This window comes from Bos javanicus, chromosome 3 (genome assembly GCF_032452875.1).
Source record: "Bos javanicus breed banteng chromosome 3, ARS-OSU_banteng_1.0, whole genome shotgun sequence".
Taxonomy (NCBI): domain Eukaryota; kingdom Metazoa; phylum Chordata; class Mammalia; order Artiodactyla; family Bovidae; genus Bos; species Bos javanicus.
The window spans coordinates 82,080,042-82,091,110 of NC_083870.1; the positions used below are offsets into that span (position 1 = coordinate 82,080,042).

At 45.7% G+C, this 11,069-nt stretch overlaps 1 long non-coding RNA gene across 1 annotated transcript; it reads right to left on the reverse strand.

Moving 5' to 3' along the window:
* Window positions 1–206: 206 nt before the first annotated feature.
* LOC133244477 (uncharacterized) lies at window positions 207–3,590 on the reverse strand. The gene is made up of 2 exons (XR_009735412.1): window positions 3,320–3,590; window positions 207–2,084 (listed from the first exon to the last, which is right to left on the reverse strand). It is a non-coding gene; the product is annotated as an uncharacterized LOC133244477 (long non-coding RNA).
* Window positions 3,591–11,069: the final 7,479 nt, after the last annotated feature.

The window sequence follows — 11,069 nt, forward strand, 5'->3', positions numbered from 1 at the left end:
ACTAATTCCCCAAGCCAGACGGGCCCGGGTACAGGTACTAGCTCTCATTCAAGAGCAGAGCAAAATCCCACAGAAGGTTCTGGTGTTGGCTACAAACTGTTGGGAAGACAGATGCTTGTATTGTTGCAGGAAGGGGGACCCCTTCCAGGGCCCGAAACTGGGCTCTTGTCTAACACTCGGAAATGAATTGTCTGAGGAGACACATGTGCTGACAAAGCAAGAGCTTTTATTGGGAAAGGGCACCCGGGTGGAGAGCAGAAGGGTAAGGGAACCCAGGAGAACAGCTCTGTCACATGGCTTGCAGTCTCGGGTTTTATGGTGATGGGATTAGTTTCTGGGTTGTCTTTAGCCAATCATTCTGACTCAGAGTCCTTCCTGGTGGTGCACACCTTGTTCAGCCAAGATGGACACCAGAGAGAAGGATTCTGGGAGGTGGTTGGACAGGTGGTGTCTCCTTTTGACCTTTCCCGAACTCTTCTGGTTGGTGGCTTATTAGTTCCATTCCTTACCAGGACCTCCTGTCATAAAACAACTCATGCAAATGGTTACTATGGTGCCTGGCCAGGGTGGGCGGTTTCAATCAGCGTGCTTCCCCTAACAGTATCAGGGAAAAAATGAAGAAAACAATTGATTCCGTGGAAAAAACATAAGACAGAGACAGCTAAAGTACACAGAGCCCTCTCTCTCTTTCCCTCCCACCTTCCCTCCCTCTCTGTCATCCCAGTATTTTGCTGATCAGAAAACTATTGGTATTTTCTCTTGAACTTATAGGATCCTGCTAAGGGCAAAGGGTCCAGAGAGGGTAGTATGTGGCCTAGATTCACCGACCAAGACAGGGGCAGAGCTCAAAGGAGAATCCAGGTGTCCCAATACCGAGGTGCCTCCCCTTTTCAGAACACCGTGATGCTTAGGCCTGTGTGCACACTTCTCGGGAGAAATTGTGCCAAATCCCAGAAGTAGCTAGCATATGTGCCCTTCGGCCAGAGACTGCCTCAGTAAATACATATTGCTTCTTGGCTTGCAAAGCAAATATTTACTCAAAACCCACATAGCATGGCACATAAGTTCCTGACAGCCCTGGGCAGTTTCTATCTCACTTATCACTTATTTTTAATTTGTTTTTTAGTGTGTATATTTTCTGCATTAGACCTGGAATAAACAGAGTTCAGAGTAGAGGATTGTGAACTAAAAATTGATTTTATTAAAAAACCCTAGTCTCTGCCTGACACGCCTAGATTCCAATTTTTGACAAGTCCATGAGAGCAAAAATCAGTCAAGCTTAAATGGAGTCAGTGCTCCATTCAAAGGTAGTCTTTAAGACAAGGCATAATGTCCTCCTTTAGTAAATGGGCATTAATGAGACACATGTGGTTCTCAGCCAGTGCCTCAGATCAAGCCTTGGAATACCTGGATTCTGGTCCTGACCTTGCCTCCAACTAGCTGGTGATCTTAAGCAAGTCACTTAACATCTCTGAACTTCAGTTTCCTCTTCTGCATAATGTGACTAATGATATCGTTCTACATAATTCACTATATTGACAACAGACCAACTGAAGATCAAGTCCAATACCTCTCCACCAAGTAAAGACCTACTAGGAGCCTGGCTGTCCTAGGAATTGAGAAGATAGCAGTAAACAAAGTGAAAACTGTCTTTGTGGAGCTTGCATTCCAGTGGGGAGCAGACAGATGATAAATAAAGCATAACAGGTCTGACGCTAAGTTCTAAGGGGAAAAAAGTTGTCATGATAAGGAAAGGATGACAGAGGTTCATTTCAGTTCAGTCACTCAGTTGTGTCCAACTCTTTGCGACCCCACAGACTGCAGCATGCCAGGATTCCCTGTCCTTCACCATCTCCTGGATCTTGCTCAAACTCATGTCCTGAAGTCGGTGATGCCATCCAACCATCTCATCCTCTGTTGATGACAGAGGTGGGTTGCCTTTTTCTAAAGGGTAGTCATTAAGAGGCTCTCTGATGAGTCCTGGAGGAGGTGAAGAAGAAGCATCGCAGGCAGGAAGAAGAGTGGGAACAAGGCTCCAGGTGGGAAAGCTTGGAGTAGGAGTTCAAGTAAGATGAGCAGGGTGGCTGAAGCAGAGTGAGAGAGAGACAGGAGACAAGGTCAAGGAGGAAGGATAGGGTTCCCCAAATTTAGTGTGTGTAAGCATTCCCAGAGGTGCCAGGAAAAGTGATCCAGAGATGTTCCTGTGCAATAAACACTAGCTTAGAGTCATGCATGTGTGAATGGTTCTCTAGACCATAATAAACAACACTGCAACCTCATTCAAGAACACAGAATACCCTCTGGTTGTCCATGAACATGTTCCCCTTTAAACCAGCTCAACTTAGGCAAATTACATGGTATCAATGTGCCTGACTTTCAACCCTCCTTGAGGTCAAGCCACTGTGTTTTAGATGATTTCACTGCAAGTCTGGACATTGGTATGGACATTGATAGATGTAGACATGAGGGACTGGGCAGCCCAACCACTGCGGCCTGTATTTATGAGGCTGACTGTGGTTTGTTATGTGAAGCCTGGAAGAGGTTCTCAACCTTGAGCCTTTGCCTGCTAGACTCTTGCCTACTATTTTCCAAGAAACAGAGAAATATAAGTGTGTTGGGTCTGGATCTTGATCGCAGCCTGGGAACAGTTGGAACCACCAGGCTGGAGGTCGGCTGGAGCCATCAGCAGGCCCATGTGGGCCAGGGGCAGGGTGGGCACTGTAGGAAGGATGCAATGAGGTGGTCCAGGGCTGCACTGTGGCTTAAGCCTAGCCCAGAGTAAGGCCTGAAGAGAAGGGAGGGGACATTATTAAGCACCCCGTGTTTTCTACGCAGGGGGTTCGGCTCTTTTCATGCACAATAACATGAAATCCTTGCTAACCTGCAGAATAGAATTACTTTCTATAGAAGAGGAAACTGAGGTCCAGAGAAGCTGAATAAACTGCCCAAGGCCACACAGCTATGAAGAGGTAATTGGGAGCATTAGAATTCACTGATCCAAAGACCGGCCTCTTTGCATGACACCACGCCACAGTTGTTTTGAAATGAGTTACATTATCATGAGCAGCTCAGTACAGTCCTGTTGAGGTGGGTGGTTGAGATAAGTCACCCTCCCTGCCATCTCAGCAGTCTGAAGAGATGGCCAGATTCTCTAGACACTGGGGTTCCAGTGGAAGGGAACAGTCCATGTTCCCTAAGGGCTCCACTGATGTGATGCCCATCTCCTCACAGCTGTGGTCCCCTCAGCTTAGGCAGGGCCTCTGACACTGGGTACCCTATCCCCCTTTGCATGACCCGGCACTCAGCTACACAGACCCACCTTTGCAGCCCTGGGCCAGGCTGCCCAAGTCAGAGATGTCAGTGCTGATCTACGTGTACCCCTAGGTCTGAAACACTGACTTGTTTTATAACTGTCTGCCTCTGCTTCCTTCTTCCTTCTTGGGCTCGTTGGCACTCACTCTCATTCGCGGGCACCCTTGTTCATGAAATGTCATCTGCAAATATGGGAATCTCTGCACCAGGCCCACATTGTTGATATCTCTGGAGTTGTTTATAAAAATATCCCTGGCATTCCCTACTTGACGCGGTTCCACGTCATGCTCCACTTGCAGGCAAGCTTTACCAGCCCGATAAGGAGTACTTCATTTGTCCTTTAGGGAAGCTATGACTCACATCGCTGGCTTTCCTTCTCTTTCTAGAGCTTGTGTTATCCATAAAAAGGGCCATTATAAAGGCCATGGGGAAGACTAATCCCAGTCCTGGGTTTTAAACATTTCCTCTAGGATGCAGTTGAATCAGTGATAACTTGTGACCAATAAGTTTGAAAAGGAACTATTTAGCTTAACCAGAGGATGGTTATCTCAGCAATTTGTCTATTCATCTTGGGACTGGCTGGTTCAGGTAGGATCTGGCTAGAAATATCATGGGCTGGGTTGGAAATTGTGGCTCAGGGGTTGTTTTAATATATTTTTCTGACTGATTAGCTCAAATTGTTATAGCACTAGGCTTTAGAAAAAAGACCTTGATCTTTATCTCCCTGAAAGCAAGTCAGCATCACTCTGCCAAGTTCACCTAATATCAAGTAACTGACGTACAGGTACAGAAAGTATGAGGGAACCCTGAAACACAGCAGCATCACAGGACCAAGCCCAACCTTTCGCTCAGATCTAGGACACTAGGTCTCTGCCCATATAGAAAAGTCATGAGGAGCAAATGAGGTAATGTTCATTTTTTCAGCCATGCTCACTGAGACCCACTCTGGTCTGGCACTGCCAGGCACTGGGCATGCAGGCAGGACAGGATGGTACACGTGCTTTGATGGTATTTCCCAGCCTCCCTTGCAGGTAGGAGTAGGTTTGGCCAGTGGAACACACACTTCCAGGAGTGGCCTCTGAAGTCTCCTGCACAAACCTCCACAATCTTTCTCTTTTCCTGTGTTTGCCAGCTGAGCAGAAGTTCCAGGAAAAGACTCTGAGATCCTAGAGGAGCCATAAAATGTACAAAGGCCGAGTCCCTGATCACTGCACACTTTGAACCCCATGCTCACTGGACTTGATGGGAAGAGAAATCTGCTTTCGTTGTGTGAAGCCACTAAAACTCAGGGCTCGTTTGTTGTAGCACATAACCTATCCTGACTACTGCACAGCCCTTCACCTTTCCCTCATTGTACATTTGGCAGGACTTGCCTCTTTCTGTTCCAAGAAAGACAAACCATCCAAAGAGTCCTCCAACTTCCTTCTGCTACACCCCTCAATTGCCTATGAGTCTTCACCCTTTCTTTTCCCATCCCGACACTCCCCACAGCGAATCCCTCCACTAGGTGCTTTATCCTGACCCCTATCTGTTTTATACCTGTGTTCTGTCAACTGTTCTCTGCCTAAAAAAATACTTCAACTCTCCTCTTTCCTTAAATGAAAAAAAAAAAAATCCCATCTAGAAGTTGGATATTTAAAGCAAGTCTTCCTCCTGGTCATCCTAGGCATCTGGAGAGATTGACAGATTTTCCAAACAGATTTAGGGTGCAGGTGTGGCAGAGGGTCCATACACATTCCCTGAGAGCTCCACTGATCTGGTCCTTTGAAGAGGATGCCTATCTCCTGAAATAAAGTCCAAGAAAGAGAGCTGTTTATCCATCCTACATCCCCCTAGAGCAACCAACATATTTGTCTCTGACCCTTCACCACTTAATTTCTGACAAATAAGCCAGAGTTGCTATTTCTACTTATCACTCATTGATTTCTTAACCCACAGAAACCTAGTTTTCTCTCCCACTGCTAGTCTGATACCTTTCATTCAAAGACCAGGGATGATCTCTAACTGTCAAATCCAGGGGATTTTTCTCAGCCTCTTCCAGCTTAATTTCTCAGAAGTGCTTGACATTCATCCAGTTTCTCCTCTAACTCACTTTGTTAATGTTTGCAGCTCTCCAGTCTCCTGGTTCCTTCTAAATGGAGGAATGCCCCCATGTTCTGCTCTTTGCCAACTCTTTTTTCTCAAAATTCTCTTTTATTTGACAAATAAAGCTACTCCTACTTAATAATAACAATAACATATACTGAATACAAGTGTGAGACAAATGCCAAGGCCATCACATGTGTTATCCCACCTCACCCAAACAAAAGCCCTCTAAGGCTGGTAGTGTTATAGCCCCATTCTACAGATGAGAAAGTCAAGGCAAAAAGCAGAGGTAAGGAACTTATGCCAGGCCACAGCCAGCAAGGGTTAGAGCCAGACAAGGCCAGTGCTTGCCTGAAGGATGTCTTTTGTTTACATTTGGAAAAGTCAGACACATGACCATTCCAGAGTGTTTGGCTTGGCAAGTGGAGGTTGCAGCTGGCCCCTCTTCACCCCTAGGCAACCTCCTCATGCAGAACATAGAGTGCAGGAGTTTGCAGGCACTCAGGGAGCCAGAATTCAAACCCTGGCCTCTCTGACTCCAGAGTCGTTGTGCCCCTCACCTCCCAGGGCAGTGTGAGGATTAAAACTAAACAGAGCACATATTGGATATAAAGCTCTTGGCTCAGTGTTCAGCATGTAAGAAATATATGATATAGTTACTATTATTGTCTTTATTATGCATATCACCGTTCTCATCCACTTTCAACATTTCAACAAGTGAATTCATCAAACATTTAATCACCTCTCATGTGCCAAGCGGTAGACTAGATATTGAGGTTAACAGAGATGAAGAAAACACTGTTCCTAAAGTTAAAAGTCTACCAGGAGAGAAAGCTACAAAAACAAGAAACTAACTTAAAAGGTGACAATCTCAGTAACAGAGCTGGTGTAAAGCACTGGGTGAGCACAGAAGGAAGAGCAATATGCCAGCATAGGGCGGGGATGGGAACCAAGATCAGTCTGGGGGCAGCTTCGGAGAGGAAGGGACATTTCAGAGCATCTGGACCATGAGGATGGATAACCCAGACAGAGAAACGGGGTGAACAGAAACATGCAGGTGGGCAAAAACATGGTGTGCATGGCCCGCAGTTTGCAATTGGCAATGAGAAGTCACCGAAAGCAGAAAGGCTGTGTCTGGTCAGATCTTGGTTTTAGAAAGAAAGCCCTGACATCTTAAAGTGTTTTGCACATAGTAGGGGCTCAGCAAACATCTGATGGACAAAGAGTTGAATGGAGGAATGAAAGGATGAATGAAGAACTCGAAGCATTTTTCCTGGGTCAGCATTGAGACATCGCAAGTGAATGTCAAAGTCCTCCAGGGCTGTGTAAACAGTATGTTTATGATTATGTATCTATTAGAATCCACTGTGGGACAAAGTTTGACTTAAAGAACGTTAGCACTGGAAGAATCCATGATGAGGAATCATTCCTGTTCAAGTCAACCAGCCCAAAAGCTGAGGCCTTGAGAGGGAAGTTGCTTTTGGAAAGGCTTGTCTCAGGGCCCAGCCACAGTTTTGGCCACTGCAGTGTGGCTCTCCTTGAGTCTAGCAGCCTAAGTTTCTGATTTGATCAGGTGCTCTATTCAGGAGCTCTTTGGGGAAACAGTGGAAACAGTGTCAGACTTTATTTTTGGGGGCTCCAAAATCACTGCAGATGGTGACTGCAGCCATGAAATTAAAAGACACTTACTCCTTAGAAGGAAAGTTATGACCAACCTAGATAGCATATTCAAAAGCAGAGACATTACTTTGCCAACAAAGGTCCGTCTAGTCAAGGCTATGGTTTTTCCAGTGGTCATGTATGGATGTGAGAGTTGGACTGTGAAGAAAGCTGAGCGCCGAAGAATTGATGCTTTTGAACTGTGGTGTTGGAGAAGACTCTTGAGAGTCCCTTGGACTGCAAGGAGATCCAACCAGTCCATTCTGAAGGAGATCAGCCCTGGGATTTCTTTGGAGGGAATGATGCTAAAGCTGAAACTCCAGTACTTTGGTCACCTCATGAGAAGAGTTGACTCATTGGAAAAGACTCTGATGCTGGGAGGGGTTGGGGGCAGGAGGAGAAGGGGACAACAGAGGATGAGATGGCTGGTTGGCATCACTGACTCGATGGACGTGAGTCTGGGTGAACTCCGGGAGTTGGTGATGGACAGGGAGGCCTGGAGTACTTCGATTCATGGGTTCGCAAAGACTCAGACACGACTGAGCGACTGAACTAAATTGAACCTTCTATTGAGTACATCCTTCACATTCCCACATCCATGCTTTGCTTGTGTGTCAGTATCCCTGCCTAAATGTCCCATCCTGTACCCTTTCCAAAGAGCATCCATTCTTCAAGACTCTTTTCCTCCAGGAATCCTCCCCTGACTATCCTGGCATGAAGTGATCTTTCATAACACCTATAGTAGTTCTTGAATACTTCTCTGTGCTGAGAATTGTGCTGAGCAATTTATATCCTTTGTTACACTTAATCCTTACAACAACCCTATGAAATTATGGGTCATTGTTATCACCCATTTTCAGAAAAGGAAGCTGTGAAGTGAGTGAAGTCTCTCAGTTGTGTCCAGCTCTTTGTGACCCCATAGACTGTAGCCTGCCAGGCTCCTCAATCCATGGGATTTTCCAGGCAAGAGTATTGGAGCGGGTTGCTATTTTCTTCCCCAGGGGATCTTCCTGACCCATGGATCAAACCTGGGTCTCTTGCACTGCAGGCAGACTCTTTACAGTCTGAGCCACCAGAGAAGTCAAAGGAAGCTGAGGTACCATCAATATACTAAAAGCCAACAATATACCAGACAGTCAACTAAATACTTTTCATGGATTACCTAGATTATCCACAAACAACTCCATAAGTGGCACTGTTACTATAATCTCCACTTGACTGATGAGAAAACAGGCTCAGAGAGCTGAACTTGTCCAAGTTCCCACAGAGTTGAGGCTGGTTCTAGAATCAAACCCAGCATTCTGTCCCTGGAGCCCCACTGGCTTCCCAGTGACGTGAGGACTTGCCCAGGGTCATCCCAGCACAGGAAGAGCCAGGTGCCAGCTGACAGGAGGCCCACACTCCATCCCCTGTGCTGGACAGTCCTCTGTCACCCCAATTGTCCAATCAAATCACCCATTTGGCTCTTTCCATTGTTATTAAATGGCACATTTGTTCCCATGTTTTACTTATCTAACCGAATTACAAGTGCCCTCTGCACAGAGAACATGTGTTTGTGACCTCCATATCCCTCAGGAGCCCAACAAAGTGCCACCAGCTCATTTGTGTTTATGATCAATTAGTAAAACAACTCAATGATGAAAGTCATTGATGGATGGAAGTCATCTTGCATTTTCTCAAAGACAGAGAGGTTTGTGAAAGCCAGTAGCCCAAATTTATTACAGAAGTAACAGCTGCAGATTCCATTTACCTTCCAAACCTTGTAAAGTAGATCTCAGAAAAAAATGTTAATCTCATTATCATGTGCTCAATTAAAAAGATATTGAAATTTATATTTCTCTTGAAGGTGTGTGGCCTTCTTTGAATTCCATTCTTCTAGGGAGAACCACCAAGTAGCTGCCCTGTAAATACTTCTGATCAACTGGGCCATAAGGATACACTATATCTTAACACTGAGGAATACTCTTGTCAGGTTTTTTTGTCCCCTAGACTCTTGCAATTGTAACTTAAATAACCTAAAGCCCATTGATTTTATACTGGACCTGATTTCTTTATGTGAATTTCCTCCCTTGCTAACCTAAGGACCTACTCCCTGAGAATAGACTGCAAAGTTTTGAAACAGCTTTCTACACACACACGCACACACACACACTTGCTGTGCTGTGCTCAGTTGCTCAGGCATGTCCGACTCTGTGCGACCCCATGGACTGCAGCCCTCCAGGCTCCTCTGTCCATGGGGATTTTCCAGGCAAGAATACTGGAGTGGGTTGCCCTGCCCTCCTCCAGGGGATCTTCCCAACAGAGGGATCGAACCCAGGTCTGCCCCATTGCAGGCCGATTCTTTACCAGTTGTTACCAGGGAATATATATATATATACATACATACATACATATACATACATATATATATATATATATATATATATATCAACTCCCACACTTTATATACCCACATTCTGTATAAAGAGGTTAGATGTATTCTATAGATTTCCTCCCCCAAGGTCCAACTTTAATCCACTGTGTTGTCGCCCCCTACTGGTAAAAAATAGAAGATGATTTACTCTGTTCAGTTAGGGCTGAAAGCTTCCTGCCTTGAGAACATCCACAGGCCTTTGCAGCTAAGAATATTTTGTTTTCAATTATGAATCTGCCAGCCAGAAGTAGACATGTTACACTCATCTAAATAAAAGTGAAAAGTGAAGTCGCTCAGTCGTGTCCGACTCTTTGCGACCCCATGGACTGTAGCCTACCAGGCTCCTCCATCCATGGGATTCTCCAGGCAAGAGTACTGGAGTGGGTTGCCATTTCCTTCTCCAGGAGATCTTCCCAACCCAGGGATCGAACCCGGGTCTTCCGCATTGCAGGCAGATGCTTTACCATCTGAGCCACCAGGGAAGACTCATCTAAATAAAAAGCATTCCCCAATTCTCAGAACCCTCCAGGTCTGATTGTACAATTAACAATGACTTTCATTCTTTTCAAACACATATCTACAAACTCATTCTCTCAGGGCTGCTCCTGAGAATTCTGTTTTGTTCATCTTTTCCCCTCTATACTTAGCACAGGTCTTGAGACATAGTAAGTACTCAATAAAATTTCATTAAAAAACATGTATGGGGGTTTCCCTGATGTTCCAGTGGTTGGGAATCTGCCTGCCAATGCAGGGGACATGTGTTCAATCCCTGGTTCTGGAAGATCCCACATGCCAGGTAGCAACTAAGCCTGCAAGCAGCAGCTACTGAAGCTTGTGCACCCAGAGCCCATGCTCCCCAACAAGAAAAGCCACTGCAATGACAAGCCTGCGCACCACAACTAAAGAGTAGTCCCTGCGCTCCATACTACAGGAAGTCCAAGCACAGCAATGAAGACTCAGTGCTTCATGAATAAATGAATATGTATGCACAACATTGGAAGCCTGAGAGGATGGGAGAGGGGGAGGGGGGAAGGAACAAGGAAAGACATTTTCTACAAGCCCCTCAGCTCATGGCAAACTACAGAGAGTCACACTGCGTTCACAGAATCATTTAATTAACAAGGACTTCAGAACTTTCACCATCAGATTCTAAAATCAGGATAAAAACTTTTTCTTTTCTCCCTTTCTCCTGTAGCCGAGCAGACAAAAGCCTGGTGTTGTTTAAACTGTGGTCATTAGACTCTCAGACTGACAGGCTGTACTTTTCACTTTTTTCCTTGAGGTTCTCAGTAATTACAGGGCAGCTGAGGTATTTTCCCTTTTCTGGAAGGGAGGCGAAAGAGACTAGCCTGCACAGCTGTGGTGAACATCTGCAGGTTGGGCCATCGGTATCAATCCCACTTTCTATTAGGAAATGCCTCCCGGGGCAGCCTGGGAGGGGCGGGGCCTTACCTCCTGATCTCCTGGCAGCTATGGTCACGGCATAGAAGCCCAGATCAGACAGTTGAACACCCGTGTCCTGGGCTTGGACTCCTGAAGGGATGGTGGAAAACGGAAGGTCATTAAAATTTGTTTATTGTAGTAATTGTGGTGGTGGGCA